This window comes from Stenella coeruleoalba (assembly GCF_951394435.1).
Source record: "Stenella coeruleoalba genome assembly, chromosome: 16".
In the NCBI taxonomy this organism is placed as follows: domain Eukaryota; kingdom Metazoa; phylum Chordata; class Mammalia; order Artiodactyla; family Delphinidae; genus Stenella; species Stenella coeruleoalba.
In genome coordinates, this window is record NC_137162.1 from 74,899,566 (window position 1) to 74,927,565 (window position 28,000).

The window sequence follows — 28,000 nt, forward strand, 5'->3', positions numbered from 1 at the left end:
AGAAACGTACGCTGACTGCCTTTTAGACATGCTGGTGACAGATATTTTCTGTCATATTCGCAAATGACAGATATTTAAACTTCCTCTTTCAAATGGTCAGGGAAGAAAGACTTCAGTTACCTAAGCAGAAAGCAGAAAGTTCTAATGCTGTCAAGCATCTACTGTATGTAAGGGCTTAACTTCTCTTCTACGTATCTTGGAATAGTACTGGTTATCCTTGGAGAACTGAGAAGATAGATTCAAATAATTCTTGGTGTTCTGTGGGTGAGAAGGTTGACCCATTGCCCACTATTGTAGCCATTTTCCATATGGGAATGGTTGAGATTTAAATTAAATGCAAAGAAAAAAATAATTTCTTCAAGTCACGCTAGTTACATTTCAGGTGTTCAGTAACCACAAGAGCCTAGCGGCTACTTCACCGAACTACACAGATGTAGAACATTTCCATCATCATATCAAGCTTCTTAAGAGAAAGAAGGTCTGGAGGCTAGAGAGGCACCTGTCAGATGGGAAAAAGGGGATGAAAGCTGGAGGTGAGAGACAGAGAGAGCAAGATGAAGTGCAGCTTATAGTGAAATAGCAGAGACAAGTACATCTTTTATGGAGAGGGGAAGGCTCCAGACAAGAGGACAACAGGGCAGTTATTAGAAATCTTGGGAACAACTGAGCTGAGCTACAAGAGCTCAGGAGGGACAGAGGATAACGGCAGAGCAGAGGCTTACTTAGAGGTGAAGGGGAAAAGCCCCTTCTCCCCAGAGACATAAGGAGCAGAGGACAGGCACAAAAGCAGACAGTTTGAAACAGAAGATAAAGACACTCATACCTGTGCAGGTATGAAAACCTGGAGCAGAAGGAAAAACAACCATGGAGAATAAAGAACTTTGACTGGACTAGTGTTTTCACACAGTGGATATGGAATAAGTGTACCTACTGAAAATCAAAATCAGTAAAATTATTTTGAAGAAGCCAAGAGGATGCACAGATACTTCTTACAACTTGGCAACTTCTAGGTGCCACAATAGTGGATAATTTTCATATCCATGAATCAAACAATTATTATTATGTATTGGATCCTAATATACCAGGCATTCTAAGCAAACATAATGAAATTGAAAGTCTGGATTTATGGAAAGATCTTGGAGAACAACATAAATAAACGTTACATTACAGAGTACAGCTTAAACGTGTTATCTCAAATTAGGGGTGGCAACCCTCTGGCGCTCAGGCTGCAACTCGTTGCTCTTGTCGTTTTATAGAAATCATGAATCAATCTTGACATTCCTTCTGGTCGAGCCCAAGGAAGCCTCGGGATGCCTTTCAACACAAGACCCATATTCAGTCTACTAGTTAGTATGAGAAATAAAACCTATTTGTCAATCAGTACAAATGACATTAGAATTGTATAGTGAATCACACAGAGGAAGCCCATGGTAAAGCTACAGATTTATATGATAACAATACACCCATCTCACTGTTTGAAATCCAAAGAGAATCACTCATCAGAATAAAAGAGTAGACCTCAATAGATGGTCTCAGCTCTTTTAGGTATTTAACTCGTAATCTGGGAACTTTTCCTTATTAGAGAGACCCATAAACAGAGCATATTAATAACTGCAAATTGAACTTAACAGAGAGGCACATACTAGACCACTTAAGATAACCCCCATAAAATATACTCCATTGTCCTCAATTTTTCACTAAGGATGTAACAACAAAGCTGTCAGAGTAAGAAGATAAACCTTGCAATTTCTCTCCAAGGAATGTAGGAGGAAGAATATGTTAGTTATTTAAAGGACATATGAAGCCCACAAAGCAACCAAGGGCAGTGGAGACAGATGAGATTTTTCATGAGATTTTGCTTTATTTTAAAAGGCAGCCTACCACTGTGAACACTTTCTGAGGTCCAGTGACTTACCTGTCCAAACTTCAAATCACAGAATCAAACGGGAGTTAGAAATTGGTGATATCGTGAGATTTAGTACCTAATATAGATTTCTGATCGAGAAAAAAGTATCATAGTATAATAGGGAATTAAAGAAGAAAAGGGAGTCTCAAACACCTATTCTGGTAGCAATCTTGATGAATAGTTCACATAAGCTGCTGACCTTTGTGTGTTGAATCATCAGGGCCCATAACTGCTGAGCCCACCTTGTTAGCCAGTCAGCTCAATCCTTAATACCAGGTTCTGCAGTGGAAAAATTTTGGCAGGGTGGTGTTCTACCTTGGTTTCTCTCAATTTACTGGAAACATTCCAAATTGAGTGCAACAGTATTAAAGACTATTGTTTCCATTTTCTCAATATCCTGTGTAAAGCTGGGTAATTTTATAATGGAATAAAATTACAGAAAGAACACTGAGACGTTTTAGGTATTCCAGCTCCTCGTCATGTTCCACCGTAAAATGGCTGGTTCCAAAATAATTTATTCAGTATATGTCATTAAATAGAAGTTTAATGAAGTTGAAATAGTATATACATATATAAATATATCATGCGTAAACGTTGCTGCAAATACACCTATGGCCTTTCTCGTGAAAGGCCCTTTTTTATTCTTAGACTAAATCCTTTCTATTATAAAAAGTATATTGTATAAAAAGCATAGTATTATAATATCCTTCCCTTAAAAATGTTGTCAGTAAAGATTAGTTGCTTTAAGTGATCCCCATTTTCAAAACCCCAAATTCATAATTCTCTCTTGGCCTCCTAAGCTATTTTGAAATCCTAAAATTTGAGAACCATTGCTATAGAAACAAATAACTCCTTGATGCACACAATCATCAAAACATTTCAAGGATATGTCTTTTAGAAATAAAACACAGAAGTTATAAAAATGAAGTATGATGACTAAAGCTAGAAAAAAGTACTTTAGTAATGTTTTTTTAACTCATGTAAGTAGTATTTGTTCATTATGGAGAATATGAAAAGAAGAAATCATTAAAATTTAAAAAATCACTTATAATCCCAATACTTATATATATGTCAGTTTTTTTATGTCAGTTTTTTTTCTTTACATTTTCTTAATATTTATATTTACCAAAAAAGGGATGGCATCAAGTCGACTATTTCATTTCCTATTACTCGGGAAGCCTTTAGAAACACTGTTTATACAGAGTAGATGTTTCAAGATGACACTAATATCATGCCTGATTTGCAGGTTAATGAACTATAGAGATGGGAAGGCAGGTAGGCACCAAACTCTGAGAGTAAAGTGAGATGAACGCAGGTAATCCTCAGTCTAAAGAATTACACCAAGGGTGAAACTGGCCTAGAGCCACGTGTGGGAGGACATCTGAAGTATATTTAATTTTCAACTCTATGAAAACATCTTGAAACCAAGGAGCTCAAAAAGCCTTTCTTAGAAAGGCAGGAATAGATGAAAGTATGACTATCCCTCATTCAACAGATGGAAAAAACCAGGCTCAGCCAACAATCCAGGAGGTTAAAGAAGGGACTAAAGTTTCTGAGCCAGACTTGACCTCTATTGTTAGATCCTGCAAAGTTTCAAGAAAAACAAGAAACAATTTGACTTGACTTTGCTTGGTGTTTTGGCCTGCAAAAATACTAGGGCAGCTTGACATTTAGGCTACAAATTTTGCAGCTGTGTAATCAGTGGGGTCTGGGAGACCTTACTATACTTGGTTCAGCCCTTGAATGCCTTTTGAGACCAAGACAATAGAACATATTATTAGCAAACTACCATAAGTCTCAGAGTATGACACATGAATAGAATGCTTCCTTTTTCTCTTTGCCTGCACAGGGACATAAAAATAGAATAAGTAACTAGTGTATCTGCACATCTACTCACACTAACTTTAAAAAATATACCGAGAGATGGAGCTTGGCAAGAACGACACCCACTATGAGGTGAATCATTTTTATTTTCCTCTAACATTGAGGTTTCTTGCTGACATGAAAGAGTCAACTTAAACCTGTTAGAAAGGCATTTGTTGCAAACTGTTCTTTCCTTTCCATTCCCAGCGTTACAAATTCAGCTCAGGGTCTTATTACTTTTCCTGGGCCACAAAATATCTGCTGAGTTAGTCTCCCTACTCATTCCTGATTTAAAGCAACTCCCACTTGGATGCCAGATAAATGTTCTGAGACACATCCCTGGTCGTGACAATTCCCACCTCCAAAATAATAAATGACTAGCCATCAACGAGAAATTAGGAATTGAGCAAACAAGGTCCTTCAAAATCTGATCCACACCTACCCGTACCATTCATTTTTTCTTTCCACCCCGCTGTAATCTGGAGTTTCCAAGTAGATTTTTTTTTTAAATCCTTCCTTTATGTGCTTCAGGCTTTTCTGGCTCTGTTTTTCCTCATGCTACTCCCTCCAAGAAGACTGCACTGCAACTCCCTCTCAGGAGTCTCTCTCCCCCAAGGCCAACCATAAACACCTTCTGTCTCAGAAGCCCTGCTGACATACAACCAGATGCAGTCCTTCCTCTAATTCCTCCTTAGAAACTTTCCTCGATGCCTACTTGTTTAATTTTGTCTTACTCTTTAAGTATATGTGTCTCATTTTCTGCTGCTATGTAGGTAAAGAGCAAAACGCTTATCCCTTTTAAGTCTAGATCATTTTTCAACTATAGACTTTCTGGGATCTACATGCAGAGGCCTCTGTCTCTGAAGAGGGAACCAATTTCCTCTCCTCCCCATATGCAACCAGAGTCCACCTTCTCTCTTCCTGTCCAAGGGGGAATGGCCATATCAGTCACTGGTGGAATGGGGATTTGAATCCAGATCAATGTGCATTAAAGCCCACACTTCTCATCTCTATGCCAACACTTTTCAAATTTTAATCTGTGATTTAATGTGAATCACCTGCAGAACTTGTTAACTGCAGATTCCGATTCAGTAGGGCTGCCGGGGTGCTAAGACTCTGCATTTGCAAGAAGTTCCCAGATGATGCTGAGGCTGATGGTCCGGAGACCACACTTTAAGTACCAGTTTCTTTATACTCCCCTGAGACAGTGTTAGAGTGAGCAACTCAAGTCACTGATGTTCCAATTCTGGGGACTAGCTGGGGGCGGGGAAAGAGGGAAGGAGAGAGGATCCTGACTGCCTTAGCCAAGCCTACCGTTCAAGCTTCTCTGAATGCCCCTCACTGTTCCTTGTGCTATGCTCCATTGCTTCCAGCTTTAACTCTTCCCTTCCTTGTTTTCTCATAAGAATATTTTCATCTTGAAGCACAAAAGACATTATTTCAGATGATACTTAATGGTATCATTTTGTCTGGAACACAATCCTATCTACACTTACCTTACATCTATTTCATAATGCCCTGCTTTGCTCTTTGACGTGACACAGCAACTCATATAAAAGTCCCTAATTATCTAGATTTCCATCATTAAGCATCACTTTGTATTGCACTTGTTTGTAAAGAAACAAATAGAATGTGTTAGCTATTTTTTTCTAAGATGGAGAGGTCCAATGTAAGTCACAGGAGTTGCAAATGTGGGATTTATTCATCCATTTATCCACCCATCACTGTCCGGCCGCTACGGTACACCAGGCACTATGCTAGGTTTGCCCTCGTGATCCTTTGTTCCATTTGGAAATCAAAACATAATGTATATATATTTTATTACACTATTTTTATATTACGTGCATGATGCTATAAAACCCAGTAATTTAATTAAATAAATTTAGCTTACTTATTTTTAACTATTTTAGTGTACTTGTTCAGATGCTCTGATATAATGTGGTAATTAATGTCACTTCTCAATATAAAATCTCATTCCAGGGCTTCCCTGGTGGCGCAGTGGTTGAGAGTCCGCCTGCCGATGCAGGGGACACGGGTTCGTGCCCCGGTCCGGGAAGATCCCACATGCCGCGGAGTGGCTGCGCCCGTGAGCCATGGCCGCTGAGCCTGTGCGTCCGGAGCCTGTTGCTCCGCAACGGGAGAGGCCACAACAGTGAGAGGCCCGCGTACCGCAGGAAAAAAAAAAAAAAAAAAAAATCTCATTCCAATAACTCAGCCTCTGCAGATATTCATTCTAAAATGTGCCCATGCACACACACAATCTCCCCTCATCTTTAGTGAAGTGAAAATGAATCAATTTTTATTAAATTTATCAGCTTCAAAGGAAGGGCTTTGTGTCTTTGGCCACATCATCAGGCTTTAATTGGCTTCCATTCTGTTACAAGTGAAGTTTTAAAACCTTTGCCTTCAAATCACAAGTCATCTTCTCTCTCCCAGTCTTCATTCAAAAGTTCCCAATCTCTGGCTGTCCAGTGGAGCCACCCCTGACCCTCACTCACATCCTTTTTCTCGTTACACTCACTTGCTGTAATGCTGAGAACCTTGCATGTAATGTCTTTTTTACTCTCACAACAATCACATGTGGCAGGTCTATTATCTACCCCATTTTACAGATGGAAATGAAAGCTTAGAGAGTGAAGTAATAACCACTAACATTGACTAGAAATACATATGCTCTACAAAATTTACAGTGTTCTCACTTGTCACTTATCCTGCCTTTGGGTAGGGTCATCTTAAATCTCCACTTTTACACAAGAAGCACCCAGGCAGAAAGGGCCAAGTGCTTGATCCAAGTTGACACAGACAGTTCGTGATGGAGCCAGGATCCCAGCATTGGAGTCCAGTCCGGAGCCTGGGCTCTTACCCACCATCAGCTAACCTGATGAGGGTCCCACAGCTGAAGGAGAGTGGCGGAGCCGGGAGACAAAGGTCTGTCCAAAAACAAAGGCCCTAAAGTCGGTCACTGTGCACACGGCTTACTTTCTTCAGAGCTATCCTTCTCAGTCCAAAGGACAGGTTTAAATCTGTGCATTATTTGAACTCAAAGCAGCACGGGGAAAGTAATAATAATTTGATACTTGCTTCCCTTTCTGACCATCATCATCTGTCTACCCACTGGCATCTGTGCCCCTGCACCTATCCAGGGCCAACCCGGCCCACTGTTCTCACCCACTCAAGGTCTTTACTCCTGAAGTGCCCCGCTCTCCCATTCGCTGTCAGTTTATCCTTCCTTTCTCAATTATTTCCATCATTTTACAAACAGGCTATACAGTCTCCCAGCTTCAGAAAGCCTCACTTGGTCCCAGGTCCTGCATCTTCTACCTGGACCACACCACTACTGCACGACGTTTCTGCTGCCTCTCAAGGTCAACCTTGCCTACAAAGTCGTCTATACCACCTACCTCCATTTCCTCACCACCGCTTCATATCAGACTTTTATTTCTCTGGCTGCCAATATTTCTATGATAAACACTGTACTACTCTTATTATCAAAATATATTAAAATGTATAGGTAGTATGCTCTTATACAGGGTACCACACACACACACACACACACACATCTCATAACAAAAAATACTGTGACTCATTAAAACTGTGCGTATATGCCAATGTTACAGCTCAAGTTCCTATATATCACAAATTTATGTTATCAGTCTCGTCCTTTCCTCATTCTTGAGACTGAAATCTTGCTCCAGAAGATTTCATACAGATTTACCACCAGGTCAGCATGAGCTCTCCTCTCCTGCCAGCCGCCCCTGTGTGAGTCCCTTCCATTGTGACTCACGGAATCTCTAACCCATTGTGAACAGTCTACCAACTGGCTTCCATTTTTTCCCCTCACATCTTTTAGATTTACCTTGATAGCATCATGTTGCCTTTTGTTTTCTGCTCTTCAAACTTCCCCCTTTTCAGCTACCTCAGGCTCAAATGGAGGAGGAAAGACGGCTGGCTGTATTCAGGGCCACATCTAGGTGTACAATTGATGCATGCTACTGCTTCTTCTCTTTCGTTGTCCACGCCCTATGGTTACACTTCCTCTCAAAACCACTCCTACCTAAAGATAAATAGTGCGTCCTCTACCCCTAAGAAGCTGGCAGCACAGAGATGCACACACAGTGGTAATGCAGCATGAACGATCTCTAAGATAATGGCTCTCCAGGAGCACATGGAGGAAAAACTAGTTTACACTTGGGGAGAAAAGGGCAGGAAGAGATATCCCACACACACTTTGAAGATCAGTGGAAATTATCATGGCTAAGTCATGATCCAGTAACGGGAAGAGGCACCAGTGAACTTGGGAGACGGAGGGGCAGAGCATGGCCTGTTAGAGCATCTTTTTGTAAGGGTAGAAATCAGGGTGGGGGGCTTCCCTGGTGGCGCAGTGGTTGAGAGTCCGCCCGCCGATGCAGGGGACGTGGGTTCGTGTCCCGGTCCGGGAAGATCCCACATGCCGCGGAGCGGCTGGGCCCGTGAGCCATGGCCGCTGAGCCTGCGCGTCCGGAGCCTGTGCTCCGCAACGGGAGAGGCCACAACAGTGAGAGGCCCGCGTACCACAAAAAAAAAAAAAAAAAAGAAATCAGGGTGGAAGTTAGGAAATGGTGGGAAACAAAGCTCGAGAATTAGGCAAAAACCAAATCACACACTAAGAAAACTAGTTTTGTTTTTTTCAAGTCAAGGGGAGTCTGCTTACTTCAAACAATAAAATAGTTAATATTTACTGAGAGCTTACAATGTGCCATTTATTATCTTCACAACACTCCTGTGAGGCAAGTGCTATTATTTTTTTTCCATTTTATAAATAAGAAAACTGAGAGACACAGAAGTTAAGTAATGCTGAAGGTCAGACAGCTAGGAAGAGGCTCAAGTTGAATGATAATGAGACTTTGATTTCAGAAAGGTAAAGGGATGTATTCAGTTTCTGGGTTGCTCCTGTATGATGCACAGAAGGCTAGGACAGAGATATGGAGAAGTGGGGAGGGGCATGAGGAACAAAGCAATTCAGTTCCGCCATTGTGACTGGGGGTCTGGGGTGAAAGTCCAGCTACAGTGGTCCAGCTGGATGCACAGATGTGGACTAGGGAAAGACGTCTAGGCTGGGGGCAGAGATCTGAGTCACTGGGCTAAAGGTCATAGCTTAAGCCTGGAAGTTAAGTGAATTAGGCAGAAAAGAATTCTAAACAGAATTCTGGCAGGGGCAGGGAAGGGGATTTGTACTTAAGCAATAGACAGAAGAAAGAAACAGAAAGGAAGGAAAAGAGGGAGGGAGAAAGAAAGACAATGAGGGGAAAAGAGTACCAGGAGATTCAAGCAGAGGAAAGTTCCTTGGAATACAAGGAAAGAGGGAATTTCAAAAAGGTCATTGGTAACAAATTTTGCAGAGCAGTCAAGAAAGCTGGGACTCAAAAATTCTTGGTGTTTATCAACCAGGGGATCTTTCTCATTTTGGCAACTGCCGTTCCAGAGAAGTGGTGGAATCAGAGGCCAAACTGCAGCTGTTTGAGGAGTTCTGGGAACATGAGGAAACTGAAGGAAAGAACAGGGTCATGGAAGACGGGAGAAAGAGAAGGAGGGAGACACAGGAATCAAAAGAAAACCTAGGCAGGGGTGTTGTTTGCTTTTTCTTTGCGACTTGAGCCCATTTTCCATTTACATATGAGAGGCAAATCTTCCAAAGAACCAGAAAGTGCGAAGACCCAAGAGGCAGCAAACACAAAACGGATGTAGGAAGGACTCAGGGCCAGACTGTCTCATGCTGTCTTTTGAGTCTATTCTTTCCTCCTGCTGGAAGTTTCCTCTTTTGTCTCGAATCTCCTTTTTCCTGAAAAAGTTATCAATGTATCTTCCCGCTTTCAATCTATTTCCACAGAGTGTTGCCCAGTTAATTTTCCTCGTGTTATTCCCCTGCTCCTACTCTTTCAGTGTATTCTGTTATTTTCAAATGAAATTCCAAGCTCCTTTAGAAATATAATTATTCTCCTTTTGGTCTTACCCACTTTGCCCTGTTCTTAGAGCGCCACCCTGCCTCCACACAAGCCAGGTCCTGAGGCTGTAACATTCTGCCCTATACCTGTGATCCTTTGCAATGCCTACTGGGTTGTTTCTTTTTTTCTGCCCCTATAAACCCTACTTTTCCTGAAACCTCGTAATATGTCACCCTCTTCTTATAGAGGGGTCTCCATGCCCTTGAGGCCATATAAAAATGTTATCTTTTATTCTACCTTGGCAGGTCATCAACACATCATGAACATTTTCCAAAAGTTATATATGTTTATCACTGTGAAAAGTATCAAGAATATAAACATGCTAAAGATACAATCCATGACAACTATGGGGTCATAATCTGTTCGGTATTTAAACAACTTGGTCACATTATTTAAATCTGGTCTTATATTTTAACACTTACTAAAAACTGTGTGTATGTACCTTGTCATCAAAATTGGACTGCAAGCTCTTCAAGAGAGAAGCTGTGTATTAAAGTGTTAGCACAGATCATCTGAAATTTCATCTCAGGAACATACAGCAAGAATTGAATAAGTATTTTGCTGAAAGGAAACTGGACAGAATTTGCAATCTCAGAATAATAAGAAACTGTGTAAATTGAATTTTCTTTTTTCCCCCTATAATATGCTGGAATGTAAATATAGCACTTCCACAGCTTTTGCCTTTTATCACATTATGAGATCTTTTTTTTTTCAAGGCATTCTTATATGTGCTTTGGATTTATTTCTTCTTATACCTGCATGCATGCTGCATGTTGTTTCCTGTGAAGACTGTGCCTCTCATTTTCACATTCTTTTCTATGATTTTCACTGTAAGCCTATGAGCTTCCTCATTTCTCTTAGAATGTAATTTAATTTATTCATGTTATGAAACTGTGTCTAAAACCTTCTTTTAGTTAAAAAGTATCATCTACGAACTCCAAATTTGGATTTTTATGAAATAAATTATCTCTATTACTTTACCTATCACTCTTAGTTTTCTACAGCTACTCTCGTTATAATTTTTAGTTATCCCCTAAGATATATTTTATTTCCATATTCTGATACTATTTTTGTGGGTTCTTTGTTCTGTGTCTTAAATGCTACTCTGTGATATATTTTGATCATCTGATCAACTTATTTTGATTTTTTTCGCATTTTATTTGTGTATAGCATAACAAACAAATGATCCTTTTATTTAAAAATACGATCTGTGACTTTCTGCTTTATTTTGTTCCTGATCTGGATTTTCTTTTCCTTTTAGTTCAAATGTTCCACTGAGAATTTAAGTTTTTGTTTTTGTTTTTGTGGTACATGGGCCTCTCACTGTTGTGGCCTCTCCCGTTACAGAGCACAGGCTCCGGACGCGCAGGCTCAGCGGCCATGGCTCACAGGCCCAGCCGCTCCGCGGCATGTGGGATCCTCCCGGACCAGGGCACGAACCCGTGTCCCCCGCATCGGCAGGTGGACCCTCAACCACTGCGCCACCAGGGAAGCCCCTAAGTATTTTTTTTAAATGGATTGCTTTCAATTGGTTCATTTCTGACAATGCATTTGCTTTTTCATCTATTTCCGTGTAATGTATTAAAATCTTGCTAGAGAGCTATTAGACTTACTACCTTCACTTACAGTGCCTTCTTAAGCCTAATTGTGGGGCATTCCACGTGTTGGGCAGCAGTACCCTGGTGTGTAAGATTCACACTGGTGCCCTGAGACCCCCGTGTGGCCAGCAGGTTTTGGGCATGGGGCCCAATCCTCAGAGGCAGGTGTGGCTGAGCCGGGTCTGTGCTGAGCCTCAGGTCTTGCAGGCTGCAAGGACAATGGGGATTCCCAGTACCTGCTGCTCCTCCGAGATGCTCTGAGCACAGAGGAGGTGGGCTCTGCCACCCGGACGGCAAGTTCAGTGTCCAGACAGAGAGTGAGCTGCCGCCCCTCAGGGACCAGGGGCTGTGAGCAGATGGAGGGAGTGGAGGGACAGGTTGCCAAGGGGCCTGGGGCAGAACAGGGAGGAGGACCATGTGGACAGGATCCGGGCTGGGGGGTCCTGGAGAGAACAGCTCTCCATGGCAGGCCCACATCTTTGTCTTTACCTAAAGCTGGTACTTCTGTCCAGTACCTCCCGGACACCCAGGCAAGGGACCCCTGCCTCGGTTTGTGCATTACAGTCTTGCTTCTCAGAGCGCAGTCACTGACGGCAGCAGCTGGGTGCGGCGCAGAAATGCAAAAGCGGAGGCCCACCTGAGCCCTTGGGAATCAGGATCTGTATTTGCACAGGTGACTGTACACACATTTGCATTTGAGAAGCACTGCATCAGAGGACCCGCTCTGGCCCTCATCCTTTCCGAGGGACATGCCCAAGGGGAGCTGGGTTCCTTTTAGACCAGGCTTCATACTCAGGTCCCCAGAATCCCTTGCCCACAGGCCCAAGTCTGCTCATTTCTAGGGTATACAGTGGTGTTTTCACAAGATACATCCTCCCTTGCATCCAGGACCCAGCAGGTGGTCAAGAGACACCTGTGACACAGTGGGGAGGGGTGGGTTGGACTTCCAGGCTGAGTGTCCACATAAGGCCCTGGAGGAGCGGGAAAGCGCCAGGGGTGGGAAGGAGGGCGGGTCCAGGGCCTCCAATTATACTTTTGCTCCTGGTCCCTTTAGACAGGGTTGAGCCCACTTCTGTCCATTTAGAGCTGATATACACATCTAGTGGGGTCCAAGCTATGGGCAGGGTGATGGCTACAAAAGAATATATGCTTTCTACGAAAATTTTAAATATTTGATACTAACATGTTAGGCTGGATTCCAGAATCACTTGCCTTATTCTAAGAAATTTCAACATTACAGTTGTCAATGAAAGAAAGTAATAGTCATCAGATTCTCTAGGTATAATTTCAATTCCAGGAACCTTCTGAATGGCTATAAAATAGGTTTTAAACTTTTTATCATCTCCTTGTTCTTACAAAGCATCCCACAAATAGCAGGTATCAAGACTTTGGAGAGATCACTGATTGGAAATTACAAGTCAGCGTTTCTAACATAATACCTCATAAGAAAAAGTTATTTGTGAGTTTACGCTTTTCATTAAAACATTTGAAAACATTTTATTTGGAAATTCAATACTTAGTTTTCTTCCCAATACTTTTTCTTTTCTCTTCTTCTTTTTCTAAAACTTATTTTATTGAAGTATAATTGATTTACAATGTTGTGTTAATTTCTGCTGTACAGCAAAGGGATTCAGGGATACATATATACACATTCTTTTTCATATTCTTTTCCATTATGGTTTATCACAGGATATTGCATATAGTTCCCTGTGCTATACAGTTGCTTATCCATCCCATATATAATAGTTTACATCTGCTAATCCCAAACTCCCAATCCATCTCTTCCCCACCCCCCGTCGCCCTCGGCAACCACAAGTCTGTTCTCTGCATCAATGAGTCTGTTTCTGTTTTGTTATTTTCTCTTCTTTTAACACAAAGTATATGTATTGAAATTTTGTTCACGAAATTCCATATGGATGCCCCCAAATCCTATCTAATTTACCCAAGTACCTACCACACAAATATCACACATACCTAATTAAGTGAAAAAAGGTGAGAAGCATATACCCAGTTAGCCAGAGTTAAAAAAAGCTAAGGGAGCCAAAATAGGCAGAGTGGAGAAGGATACTCCTTCCCATCACATGAGGTGTGTCTTTAGGTCACAAATGTCTATTATTTCTGACTTTTATTGGAAGTATATCCTTTTATAAAGTGGATTTCCTTCCTTTGTACAATTTTTAAAACAGATTTTCCCCCTCAACAGATCAGCTTCAAACTTTTTAAAACATTTTCCTAACATATAATTATCATCTTCCAAAGATCCAAAAGTGCTGTCAATGTGACTGAAATCAGAACGTAAATATTTTATAAACAGCTGTCAAATCTCAACTGGCAGAAAACAAAAACCCCCCGAATTACTGTAATCTAACCACGAGGCTACATCATTTAATTGACAGATAAGACATTTTTCGAGCTTCCGTTTTCCCATCAGCATTTTAATACATTTGCATGGTGTGCCATCCTGGATCGTCCCTGTGACAACTGACTTGGAAGATGGAATTAACTCTGAAGCTCTCTAAGGGAGAAGCCTAGCACAGTAATTGAACTCAGTTTCATGGAACATTTTTCACACTCACTGTATTTGGAATGTCTGTTACTAACAGGGACTAAATATTGGCATCATGGGAATATTATGTTGGCCACTGGAAAGAAAGGCAGCTTTGCTCTTAGTAGTTCGATAATTTATTATTTCATTCTTTTGGGCCTTCATTCAACAAACATTTCCAATCATCTATGTGCCAGGCTTAACTAATAAATCTACGTAAGTTCCAAAGAATTGGGCTCTGTCACCCATCACCATAGATCAGAAATGCCACTAGTGCCAATACCAAAAGTGGTCCCTCCCAAGGATTTACTGCTATTTTCTGTGTGCACTGTTGTCTGTCCCTGTTCTCAGAATTTGTTTTTTCATCTTTTTTTTTTTCTTTCCGGTCTAGAGCAATAAACCCATCGGGGGCATCTATAAGCACTGTTTAATTTCTTTTGGGATATTTTGCCTAAGGAATTTTTTGACTCTACATTCAATAAATATTTACTAAGCTTCTTGCAGGGAACAGGCATCTTTATAGGTATTGCGGTTCAGGCAGTGAGGAAAAGAGACCAGAGAGGCCCTGCCCTCAAGGAGCTTAGACCATACAACAAACCATAAACACATGTCGGAATTCTTCATGTCTTGCCTAAATCCCTTAAGCTATACAAATAAGTACTTTTTCCATATGGGGGTATTTTAATATGCCTTAAAAATAAAACTTCTAAGTTTTTTTTTTTTAATACTTTATTTATTTATTTGGCTGCGTCGGGTCTTAGTTGCAGCACACGGGATCTTTGTTGCAGCATGCGGGGTCTAGTTCCCTGACCAGGGATTGAACCCGGGTCTGCTGCACTGCAAGCACGGAGTCTCAGCCACTGGACTACCCGGGAAGTCCCTAAAACTTCTAGTTTTTAAATGGAATTAAACTTGGAATAGTTCTCATTTAGAGACAGTGGTTAGGGAAGATTTGCAGCTGAGATCTCAATGGGAAACTTCAGGGACAGAACCTTGCAAGCCAGGGGACTGCCGTGCCAGGGCCCTAGGGAGACAAGAACACAAAGGAACAGAATGAAAGACAGGGCCACTGGTGTTGAGGAAGCAGGGAGAAAAGGCACAAGTAGAAGCCTGATTGTATCAGATAGGTAAGACGTGGTCATGTGTTTGGGTTCTACTCTAAATGCAGAGAAAGGAGTTGAAGGGTTTTGAGCAGGTCTCAGGAGAATAACAAGCTCTGATCTAGTTTCCCCAGACACTGGTCTTGCACACAGAAGGGATTTTGGTGTGGCAAGAATAGAAGCCAGGAGACCACCAGGAAGCTTACACAGTTGTCCTGGCAAGAGAGAATGATGACTTGGAGCAGGGTTGTAACAGAAGATACAGAAAGAAATTAAGAATTTCAGGATGTATTTGAAATAAAGGACAGCAAAAGGAAAATAACTGATAACTCTTTAGTTTAATGGCCAAAAAGAAGAAAGTTGACTTTAGTAGACACAGCATTTTCCTGCATTAGCAATGGACATCCAACAAGGTAAGTTATTATTTTATATTAAGAGAATATCAGAATATCATACACCCTCCATTTACACACAAAGAGCAAAGGTCCAGAGAGGTGAAGGAGCTTTTTTGAGCCTCCAAAGAGCTGGCTGTCACCTGCATTTCCCATCTCCTAGTTTCCAGACCAGGGACTTTTCCATTATCCAGCACTCCTCCCCTGACTCAGCTCAGTACCTTATTCAATATCTTGCATGTCTTTCTTTGGAAAGGAATTTTATTATATAATTTATCTTTTTCCTGCATTTTTTTCTGAGCCTACTGAGTGAAGTAATAGACACTGTTAGAAGGGAAGTATTTAATATTAGGACTGTAGCTTAAAAGCTTAGTTTTGGTGGCCATATTTAGACCATTAGTCCTAAACTTTTATTTCAAAAGAACAAAAAGCAAAATAAAAAACTTGGAATTAGTATTTCTTTCACCTGCTTTCATAGGCAATTTCAATTCATCCTGATTCCCCCAAACCAGAGTTTTCTCTTTCCCTTTTTTTTTTTTTTTTTTGCGATACGCGGGCCTCTCACTGTTGTGACCTCTCCCGTTGCGGAGCACAGGCTCCGAACGCGCAGGCTCAGCAGCCATGGCTCACGGGCCCAGCCGCTCCGCGGCATGTGGGATCTTCCCGGACCGGGGCACGAACCCGTGTCCCCTGCATTGGCAGGCAGACTCTCAACCACTGCACCACCAGGGAAGCCCCTCTTTCCTTTTATTTAAAAATATGGAATAGCCCCAGTTCACTTAGTTTTATAAATGGATAATCTAGTGGAATTTCTGTATTATTGAACGACATGCAAAGGATTAGTGCACTGATGATGCCACAAAAACAGTACAGGCTCCTGGCATCATAATGCCAGGACCAGCACTGACGTAGCAGAGTACCGGGAAGGGCACCTAACAGGTCCAAGTTCAAACCTTGCCTTTGACACTTACTACCATAGGACAAAGTTGTTACATCTCAAAGCATCAGTTTCCTCACTGTAAAATGGGGATCATAATACTTACCCGGATGGCACTACTGTGAAGACTAAATAAGGTATAGAAATACTTATCTAGCATCATGACCAGATATGAATGCTAGAATCAGCTAAGTCTGCATTTGACTCCGAGTATCAGAAGACCTAACAAGCTTGTGTAAGGGATTTATTTGTCTCGTACAACAGGAAATGTAATGGTAGCTTCACTAGAGCTTAAGAGTGTCATCAAGGTGTCAAGCTCCTTTTACCTTTCTGCTCCAATATCCCTGGTTGTGGCTTTTGTCCTTGTGATTACAAGATGGGGGCTGTGCTTTGTATTAATCATGTTTTTATTTTCTGTATTTTATGATGTTTTGACATCTTAAAAGTTGCTGACCAGGGAGAAACTGTCCGTCCCAAGACTAGCCAATTCTTAGAAATAGCAAAGGGTTTGGCCTGGAGCACATCTTTTGCATGGAAACCAAACAATCCTGAGTGTATAGTCCCATCCACCTTCTTATCTAACTCACACACCAAGTCAATATTTCCCCTGCCTAAATCAACACCCTGCCAAGTACCAGGCAACCAGAGACCACCCTTGCAGCCCAGGGCCCACCGACATTATTCTAACTGGCCAATCCTAATCTGTTTACCCTGCCCTGCCTCTCCTTTCCTGACGAAACTCCCAAGAAAGACACTGACCTAGACTTTCTCCTCATTTCTGTTTTCTGCCCCTTGACCAGACCTGGTCTTCCTCAGATGGCCCTTCATGGAGTGCTCCCTTCTCTCGGGAAATGCAAGTAATAAATTCTTCTTCCAGTGACACTGACTTCTCTGTGTCATCATTCAGTCACTTTCATAAATTAAGATCCTGCAGCCACAAATTTTAGAACGACTTTTCAGGTAGAAAGATGGGGCAATAACAAAGGAAAATGTTCCAAAAATATTCTCCTCTTGAAGCTCTGCTCTTTTATTTCAGGAAGGGAATTAATTCAGGAAGGGAAACCCTCCCCAGGGCCCATCACTCAGAACTCATTAGCCAGAAACGGGTCATGTGGCTGCAGCAAAGGAGTCTGGGAAGTCTTATTGTCCTTCAAAACTTCAGGAATTTTTAAGAAAGGAATAGGGGAGAATGTATATTGGGTAGGCTATCTGCACTGTCTGCTGAATAGAAAAAGTATTATGAACAATAACATTTAAAAAGGATTGAGCTTTTTCACAATGTTGCTCTTTCTTCATACTTACGATCGGATTTTGTACAGGATTCCAAATAAGGCGATATAAATAATCAAAAGATAATATTTAAGCTATGAATTAGGCAAGCTATAAGGTCCTATATTTGCTAAAACGTCAAACATTTTCCACTATTTAAAAACCCTCACATTACTACAGTTAAGATACAATACGTTTTTGAAATAAAATCAACTTATTTCATATTTCAACAAATTCCTTCATTGTAATTTTGAATCTGATGAACAAATTAGTAAAAAAAAAGTACCTTTACTGAGACACAAAAAGTTGAGCATGACTTATTTATATTAAGATGCACAGAGTAACAATTATAAATTGTACTGAAAAACACCAACCTAGAAATTCCTATTCTTCATTAACCTCTGCTCACAGATCAAGCCATCAGCCCCCTTTTTAAAGCAAAGAACTCAACTCAACAAAAGATCTTACCTTACAGTACCTTAGTGGAAGTTCTGAATGTCATGTATTTCGTCTCTAATCAGAAAACAGGTGCTAGAAGAGAACAAGAAAATAGGGTTTACACTAAGCCAGGACCCTGGAAAAGGGAAAGTCACTAGGTTACACACAATGATTTCTAAAAATGTAAGAACATCACAGAATTTTCTAGAAAGTGACTTCAAAGATCATGGTGCCCAACCGCCTCTTGTAACTGATGAGGACACAGGTGGTCAGAGAGTTAAGGCACCTGTTATTGGCAAAAGAAGCACGTCTATTGACTTCGGATGAAAGGCTCTTTCTGTAGTTCCACTCCTCACACCTGCCAAAGCTCCAGTCACAGTGAAAGGACATAAAGTAAGAAGAAGAGAAAAAAAAAAAAGCTGCTCATCCCTTAATTTTACATGTTAGTGATGGTGCCTTCCTTTTTCAGTAAATGACTTAGCGCTGTTGACTTTCAAAGAGAAGTCACAGGAATGACCCTTAGAAGTTCCAGTCCACTATCTTCTCCCAGACACTACTGGAAGTATATACACACCATTATCTTATGATTAGTTCAATTCTCATACAGAGATAGGATCAAATCTTTATAAATTGAATTATAATTGACAGACAATATTAGATTAGTTTCAGGTGTGCAACACAGGGATTTGACATTTGTACACATTATGAAATGGTCACCGCAATAAATCTAGAGACCATCTGTCACCATACAAAGTTGTTACAATATACTGACCATATTCCCCATGCTGTACATTACATCATTCTGATTTATTTTACAATTGGAAGTTTGATCCTCTTAATCCCCTTCACTTATTTCACCTGTTCCCCCATCCCTCTCCCCTCTTGCAACCACCAGTTTGTTCTCTGTATCTATGAGTCTGTTTGTGTTTTATTTTGTCCATTTGGTTTTTACATTTTGCATATAAGTGAAATCATACAGTATTTGTTTTATTCTCTCTGGCTTATTTCACTTAGCGTAGTATCCTCTAGGTATACCTATGTTGTCACAAACGGCAAGATTTTATTCTTTTTTATGGCTGAGTAATATTCCAGAATACCACCTTTTTATCCATTCGTTTATCAATACACACGTCAGTTGCTGCCGTATCTTGGTTATTGTAAATAATGCTGCAATGAACATAGGGGTGCATATATCTTTTCAAATTAGTGTTTTTGTTTTCTCCATATAAAAACCCAGAAGTAGAATTGCTGAATCATATGGTAGTTCTACTTTTACTTTTTTGAGGAACCTCCATACTGTTTTCCATAATGACTGCACCAATTTACATTCCCACCAACAGTGTACGAGGGGCTCCCTTTTCTCCACATCCTCGCCAACACTTGTTTTTCTTTTTTTTTTTTGCGGTACGCAGGCCTCTCACTGTTGTGGCCTCTCCCGTTGCGGAGCACAGGCCCCAGACACGTAGGCTCAGCGGCCATGGCTCATGGGTCCAGCTGCTCCGCGGCATGTGGGATCTTCCCGGACCGGGGCACGAACCCATGTCCCCTGCATCGGCAGGCGGACTCTCAACCACTGCGCCACCAGGGAAGCCCCTTGTCTTTTTGATAACAGTCGTTCTGACAGGTGTGAGGTGGTATCTCACTGTAGTTTTGATTTGCTTTTACCTTATGAGTAGTGGTGTTGAGAATCTTTTCATATGCCTGTTGGCCACCTGTATACCTTCTTTGGAAAACTGTATCTGCAGGTCTTCTGTCCATTTTTTTTTTTTTTTTTTTTGCGGTACGCAGGCCTCTCACTGCTGTGGCCTCTCCCGTTGCGGAGCACAGGCTCCGGACGCGCAGGCTCAGCGGCCATGGCTCACAGGCCCAGCCGCTCTAAAGCATGTGGGACCCTCCCGGACCGGGGCACGAACCCGTGTCCCCTGCATCGGCAGGCGGACTCCCAACCACTGCGCCACGAGGGAAGCCCTGTCCATTTTTAAATTTTATTTTATTTTATTTTTTGCGGTACACGGGCCTCTCACTGTTGTGGCCTCTCCCGCCGCGGAGCACAGGCTCCGGACGCGCAGGCTCAGCGGCCATGGCTCATGGGTCCAGCCGCTCCGCGGCATGTGGGATCTTCCCGGACCGGGGCACGAACCCATGTCCCCTGCATCGACAGGCGGACTCTCAACCACTGCGCCACCAGGGAAGACCGCCTCTGTCCATTTTTTAATCGGGTTGTTGGTGTTCTTTTTTTGACATTCAGTTGTATAAGTTTTTAAAATGTATTTTGGATTTCAGTCCCTTGTCAAATACATTGTTTGCAGATACCTTGGGATATAATCAAATCTTAAAGAAAATGCCCTAACCCCTCTTTGGACACTGATATTCACATTTTAAAGTGTACAGAGCCAGACATTTGGGCCAGAATCTTAGAAGAGCATCTCTCTTAGAAGGTTGATCCAGAGAAGGAAAAAGGCACCAAGTTCCATGAGAGGAGGAGGGAAGTGTGTTCTTGTGAGGGATGTCCTTGAGGACAGAGCATCCGTCTGGAAGGAACAGTAAGTGCTACAGGAGAACTTGAGGATGAGACCTGATAAGATATTACTGGATTTTTCAAAGGAGGACTTTGCAGTTTCTAGAGAGGTGAAGGGTAAGTCAGATGACAGGAGGATGAGAAGAGGCTGCGAGGTGAGAAGTAGAGGGATCCTAGGGGCATGTGCAGGGGGATTTCCTCAGCAAGAATGCAAGGAACTCCTCTGAGAGTCTGTGACAGGATAAACCCAGAGGTGGAGAAATGTTTGATTAATAATTTAAAGATAGAGTTTTACTTTACATGTCTTTTTTAAAAAAAGTATCAACCTGCAAAGGATTGGGAAAAAAGAAAAGAAAAAAAAGTCATTGGTCCTTCACAGCTGGAGAAGCAGTATCTCAGGGAACATCAGCCACTTTCCTGGCTCAAAACCACTCATCCCCCGACGCCCAGAGCCTCTCCCTCTACTACTGCTCCCAGCACTGGAACTATCAATCAAGGGACCCTCTCCTCCTTTTGGCAAAAGGCGGGCACCTGACTCAAGCGAGGCCTCTCAGATTGCTTCTCCCTTGGGGGCCCCAGTCTGAGAAGTGTGTCCTAAGGAAGGAAGTGGCTGGAGCCATTCTTTCATGAGAGCCATTCACTTTATGCGTGGGGAAACTGAGGCTGAGGGTGTGAGTGAGCAGAGGTCACTTGAATCCAGGCTGTCTGTCTCTTTCCACTCATTGCCCTGCTCCTTTTAGATACAAGCAACTCCTTAGGAAATAGTATCTCTACAATGGGAACTTCAGGAGAAAATTCAACGGTGTATTAACACACCCATTCCTACCAGAGGAAGTGATGGGTAAGTCATCAAACAAGGAAAATCAACCTTGTTGCCAAAAAAATGCAATCCATAAAAGTCTAAAATAAAGAAAGTATAATCAAGGAAGTCTACCAAAAACCAATATGGAGGCCTCTTTAATACTGATTTCTGTCTCTCCTCTCTATCTAACAAATAGACGTTTTCTGCCATACGGGGCATGCCAGTGAGCCTAGAATTCATCTTTCACCATAGACTCCTTATCGAATCTAACGACTTAAAGGGCAAGTGCTCAGTGAATTCCACTAAGCACGTGCCGGTCTTTTCACAGTAACTTACTAAGTGTCTTGCACCTAGTAGTTGCTCAATATGTCTTTGTTATATGGGTTTTATCATTAAAATTAATAAATATCCAGGACACACTTGTCTAATTTACAATTAAGAGTGTCCCAACATGCCTACATATTGAGATCCACATAACTGAAAATAAGCAAATACATATCTCTCAATAATAAAAATTAAGTGGCACGATTAATGACAAAAGAAACGAACACCATTCAGTCATTAACGTGTCTGCTAATAAAAAGACCTTATTCGCTAAATGAATTGGAGAACAATAAATAAGACTGAACACCCTGAAGTTTATCTAAGTTTCTCTAGATTAGATTCAGCAAAGCATTCATTTTGAAAACCAGCAAGGGAACTGGCTTTCATCCTAGCTTCACATTCACTCTATTGCAAATTAATTGCACATGACATTCATTTAGGGGTAAGCTTCAGATCTCTCAGTATAACTGACAGGTTCTTCCAAATCCCAGTAAACATGGTTCAAAAGGTTTCATAATCAAAATATAATTGGCGATTCTAGAGATCACTGTTGTAATTATGCAGTTAGCCAAATAGTGAGGAAAACAAAGCCAGAGACAGAATAACTTCTAGTATTTGGTGGAAATTAGACCCCAAACTCTCAGGGAGGACCTAGAATATTCCCCTATTTAATTTCACAACGTATCTTTAGTCTTTTAACCTCCTTATCTGATAACAAGTGCTTTGACAAAGTTGAGCCTGACAGCCTATTTCATGGGAATAGGATAAATATAGTTCCAAAAATGTATATATTATGCTAGGTCTGGTTTGCATTCAGTTCTTATCCAAAAACAGCATTCACTAAATATCTTTGCTCATTCAGATTTGCATTTTTATTTGTTCCCTTCAGAGCCCATCTTCTCTTTTTTATCCACACCATCTAGAGAGGGAGAGACAGAACTAATGAAAACATGCAACAGTTCTTACGAATAAACTCATTCATTCCTTTGTAACTGAAGGAAAACAAAAATCACAGCAGGTGAAAGAGGGTGAGAGAATAAGTGTTGTTTCCTGTGTGCCAGACTGGTATTACTCCCAATTTGCAGAGGCGGCTCAGGGATCAAATAACTGTCTCCAAGTTGACCAGTTAAGGAACTAGCTTAGATCCTTTCCATTTCAAATTCCATTTAATAATAGTAGGAACAACAATAGCAACAACAAACATTTACTGAATGCTCTCCATAGTCCAGGTGCTATTCCAAGCCCTTGACATACACCCAATCATTTCATCATCACAGCCCTATCTATTGCTACCCGCATTTTATAGATAAAGAAACAGATGCTTGCTTGCTCTGTGTAGAACCACAGCTCTACAGGGATTGTCGAGAGAAAACCTGGTGCTGCTTCATGCTTTTCCATTTACCATTATCCTCCTCTCTCTATCCTCCTTGTTTTACTTCACCTTGCTTATGAAATGAACACAACTCCTGGTCTGAATGAGTAGAGAGGTTCCTTTGGTCCATCAATCACTACAAGGATTCTGGGAAGTCATTTGGCTGTTTTGGTCAATAGGCCTTGCTCAGAGCAGCACAACGAGAGTTCCTGGTGGACACCAAGTGTTCTAAGATAGGTTCTACCTGGGCATTCCTGAGAGCACAACACTGTGGGCGGGAGGAGACCGCAAATGGGAATGGCATTCCGGAGCTAAAGAAAATCATCCACTTTGGGAGTTTTTTGTTTTTTCAATCAGTGAGCATTGTATCACCGCTGACTTCAGCGTGGAGACAAACAATGTTGCCTGCCACAACAGTAAACAAAGGATATTGTGGCCATCAAGCCGTCAGCCCGCTGCAGCTGTCCCCTGACTGTGCACCCCGAGGGGATTCAGGATGGAGAAAAGCAAGACACTGGCCCTAGATAGTTAAGATGCACATCAAAGGAATGGTTTCAATGAGTCTAGATTCTTGCATCTTCCTATACATAGAAAAATGCTAAATTCATTAACTTGACATGTCTGTTTTTCTTTAATTAACAGTAATCTTTTGATGTTCCGACTACCTAGCTATTTTGCAAAAACTCTTTTGTATCCCGGCTCCTCCCTCACCTCTTCAGAGCAATCCCTCAGAGGCTGTCATCTAGGCTTAAGTATGTCTGCCGAATAAACGTAATCCTCAATTTTTAGCTCGTGCATTTTTTTCAGTCGACAAGTATCTAAGGAGACACTGCAAACCCAGAATGAGATCCAGTGGACCAGGCTGGCAGACGGGGAGCACAGTTTCAGAAGTCTTCCAGGCAGGTTCCACACTTGTTATCAAGACGGCAGCCAACTTGGTGGTTCATATAAGCAGACAAGACCTCAGCCAGTGGTTGGGAACGTGGGCAAGATTCAGTATTTTGGGGTGAGTGGACTGGTAATGGTGGAGCAGATCAGATCATTAAGTCCCTTACCTTCACAGGAGGTATGCTGGCGAGGCGGTGGATGGCATCTACATTTAAATTAGAATGAGGAGAGCAAACCAGGATTTGGGGAAGATAAACTACAAACTGTCTCTTGCCAAGGCCTACCCCAGATCTCTTGTTGGTTCTCCCAGAAACTAACAGAAGGGGATGAATCTCCTCATTTACTGCAGAGACTGGGCAGGCCTGAGACCCGCAGTCTGCTAGTTTTCAATTCTTACCACAACCTGAGCCTGAGGCCTGCAGGAGTGGATACTGAGACTCCTATAAAGTCTCATTAGGCCAAGAGTTCTAGAAATTCGAGGCACTATCAACAGACAATTAAGTGAAAAGTACTGTTCTCCATTTCAATTTTGACAGAGTCTTAATGGGAGAAGGAAACAGTACCCCCATTCATGGAAAAGGACCGCTTGTCAATCCAATTTTGAGCAAACCTAATCTCGTACTGCTGAGGTAAAAGTTGGAGGCTAACTTCAGCTAGACACACAAAACAGGGTGAAGAGTATTCCCCAAATTTTGTAATTTCACTTTTTGCTCTGTGGACACAGAAAAGTGACTGAAAGGAACTTAACCAATAATATGAATGCTTGTTGGTTAGTTCTTTCTGTAATTAGATGTGAGTTTTGTGTTCTATATTTTAATTGGTTTTATAATTCTGAAAAAAAAAGTATTTAACAACTAATTAGTATTTCTACAGTGCCAGTTAAAGAACAGAAACTTGATGACATTTAACATCTAACTGAGGTTTAAACAGCTCTTTCAACACTAAAGCTATTTTAAAAGTAAAACTTTTTAAAAGATAGTTTTAAATGTAACCCTTTAGAAAGATATATGCATATATATATATTGCATAAAATGTTAACCATAAAGACATTTTAACAATTTAATGAAATAACGCATGACTTTATAAAATCAGACTTTAAAGATTATGACTGCTGGCTGGAAAAGGCAGTTAAATGTCACTTCAATTTATTGCTTTTACTAAAAGATGCACTGAAAACTCAGAAAGCAGAAACTTAGCATAAAGTGAAACATACACAACTTTAGTATCCTACAGTATCCTATGCCTATTTTTCTCCCTGTTATGGACTAAACTGTGTCTTCCTCAAAGTCATAATAAGTTGAAGCCCTAACCCCCAAGGTCGTAGGGTTGGGCCCTCATCCAATAGGACTGTGTCTTTATAAGAAGAGGAGGAGATACCCAGTGCTCTCGAGAACAAGCTCTCTCTTGCTCTCTCTCTACCGCCACCCCCCATGCATAGAAGAAAGGCCACACGAGGACACACTGAGAAGGCACTGTCTGCAAGCCAAGGACAGAGCCCTCCCCAGAAACCAACGCTGCTGGCACCTTGATCTTGGCCCATCAGCCTCCAGTTTAAGCTTAATCTGGTATTTCGCTATAGCAGCCCTAGAAGACTAAGACACTCCCAATTTTCTATTCAGTCCTACAGTGAACAAAAGCCTTTGGAAGATTATGTCTAGCTTTATCTGTAGGTTTGGCTTTTATTTTTCTTTAAAATCATAAAATCATAGAATGTTGAAGCTGAAAAGAATTAAAGAATCACTTAGCCCAAGTCCTACCATTCCTACATTTTGTCCTTGTCTTCCAAGTGGTGGATTTAAAATAAAATATGACCTTTGAGTAGAACATGTATGATGACAGAAGAGAAATATCCCTGTTTGCTAACTAACACCTTTCGGTATAAGGATAAAAAACAAACAAGCACATTTCAAAACCACAGCTCCTTTCATAACAATTAATTTGAAGGCAACTCATACCACTGGATATTCTGTGAGACCTATTATCTGAATGAGAGGGTGAAAGAGTAATTTATTGCATGTGATTCACCATAATATTTCTTAAACTGGTAAGACAGGGTGATCAGAAAGTAGTTAATCTGTATTACTGGTAGAAATGAGGCGAGAAGAGGGGCCATGGGTTACAAACTTTCACTTTTCCTTTTATCCAGAAAAACTATTATTTTCTACCTTTTTATTCATAGTGGAGATAGAGTTATTTATGAGTTGATACATGCACTTGTGAGTAAGTTTAGGAGACTAGCTTATTTACAATTCTAAGGAACCTATGGAAACAGAGTGGGAAGAATCCTCAGGGGCAGGAAGCTGTGTTGTTCACCCTGCTTCTGTCATTCATTTCCTGTTCTTAGGTCTTAATCTCTGTCAGCCTGAATTCTAGGCAGCCTAGCAACTTAGAAACAGAATTAAATGACCATTCCTGTATAACAATACATAATAAAACGCTTTTCTTTTTTTCTAAGTTATAAAGTTATTACTCACTCACTTATTAAGCTCACTTAATAAACCAAACAATACTTAGTTACATAAAAGGAAAAAAAAGATTTTGTCTTCCTCCCATTCTCACTCCCAAATTTAATCCCTTGAATGTTTACAGTTTGATGTTTATCATTACATGTGCTTTCACTTTTCATTCAAACTTACGCATTTCCTTTACTGTTATCCTGCCATTTATATTATTACGCATATTCCCTTCTCACTAAACAATACAGCACAAATTCCTCATCCATCCCAGTGGATCTAACACACGCTTTGTAAGAGCTGATGAACCCACCTCAGCATGGATGTGCCACAATTTATTCAATTCCTTTTACTGTTTATGAGAACAGGATTGTTTCCTTTTTTCTATTACAAACAATTTAGCAATAATGATCCTTTGTCTCTGTACATGTATGTTAATTTTTATAGCTATATATTCCTAAAACTATAACTTATAGGTCCTAAGATCATCACATTTATTTTAGTAGGAAATGCTATTCACTTATCAAAAATATTTAGCAATTTGTTTCCCACTTTCCTCACTGTAATTGGATATTATCTCTGTCTATCTACTGATCAATAGGTAAGTCTATCTGATTTTTGGCAAGAAAAACAGTGTTCTCAGCAGCATCTCTTTATTATCTGTTGGTTCTCAGAGGCAGTCTTGTACCAAGGGCAGACTGGAAACAACCTTTAGCCAATGTTCCAATGCTGTGTCATAAAAGGGAAATAATCCTTGGAAAAATATATTTCAGGAAAACAACAAGAACTACTATTCAGACAAAGGAGTTTTAAAGGCTTGTGTTGTATCAAGTGAAAATGAGTAAACACTCCTTTCAGTAAGTTGCTCTACATGGAAAAACACAGGAATCAGAGAAACACCTTAAAGGACCACTAACAAATTTGCAGTCTAAGATCTCTCCTTGGTAATGAGACAGCCAAACTCATCAATTACACTTTGGAATTCATTAGATGATGAAGAATTAGTAATCATATTAGCTCAGTTTAAAACGTCTAAGGCAGATATGTTTTTAAAAGTTAAAATTAATAATAATAAAGGCATATTTTTCTGTATGCCTAGAATTTGCTTGTTCGGAGAATAAAGTTTTTCTTTCTTTCTTTCTTTTCCCCCAATTTTTACTCTTCATTTCAGAACTCAGGAAATTTCCATGCTGGGTCTTCAGCAATAGAAGCAATTTGGACTCTGGATAGTTAATGTGATTCAGTGCCTTGGTTTTCTCATCCACAGCCTGAAGTTAAAATCATCAACCTACCTCAGAGGAATGATAAAAAAAATAACTGCCCCTTGTGAAAAAAGAGGAAGGAAATACTACAGCTAAATGATAATGTGCCTGTCTTTTAAATGATGGGAATGTGATTTTTAAAAATCTAACATTCTTATTTTCTAAGTTTTTTTTTTTTTTTTAATGGCCATATATTACATTCTAATGGAAAAGTAACTTGAAAACAAAGCCCCCACACGATGAAGGCTGAGCTCGTGTCCAAGTCAGAGAGGACCTGCCACACCTGATGCCCTGCTGGCCTCTCTAAGCTTCTGTCCTCACCACACTCTCTCTCTGGACTGCTAGGTTCTGA

General features: G+C 40.9%; 1 protein-coding gene across 3 annotated transcripts in view; it reads right to left on the bottom strand.

Annotated features, from left to right (window-relative positions):
* The window catches only part of CHRM3 (cholinergic receptor muscarinic 3), a 513,898-nt gene that overhangs the window by 260,547 nt on the left and 225,351 nt on the right, over window positions 1–28,000 (bottom strand). For all 3 annotated transcript variants that reach the window (XM_079900504.1, XM_079900503.1, XM_079900502.1), the window contains one exon: window positions 18,060–18,122. The gene's annotated coding sequence lies outside the window, so the exon portion shown is untranslated. The remainder of the gene's footprint in view (window positions 1–18,059; window positions 18,123–28,000) is intronic.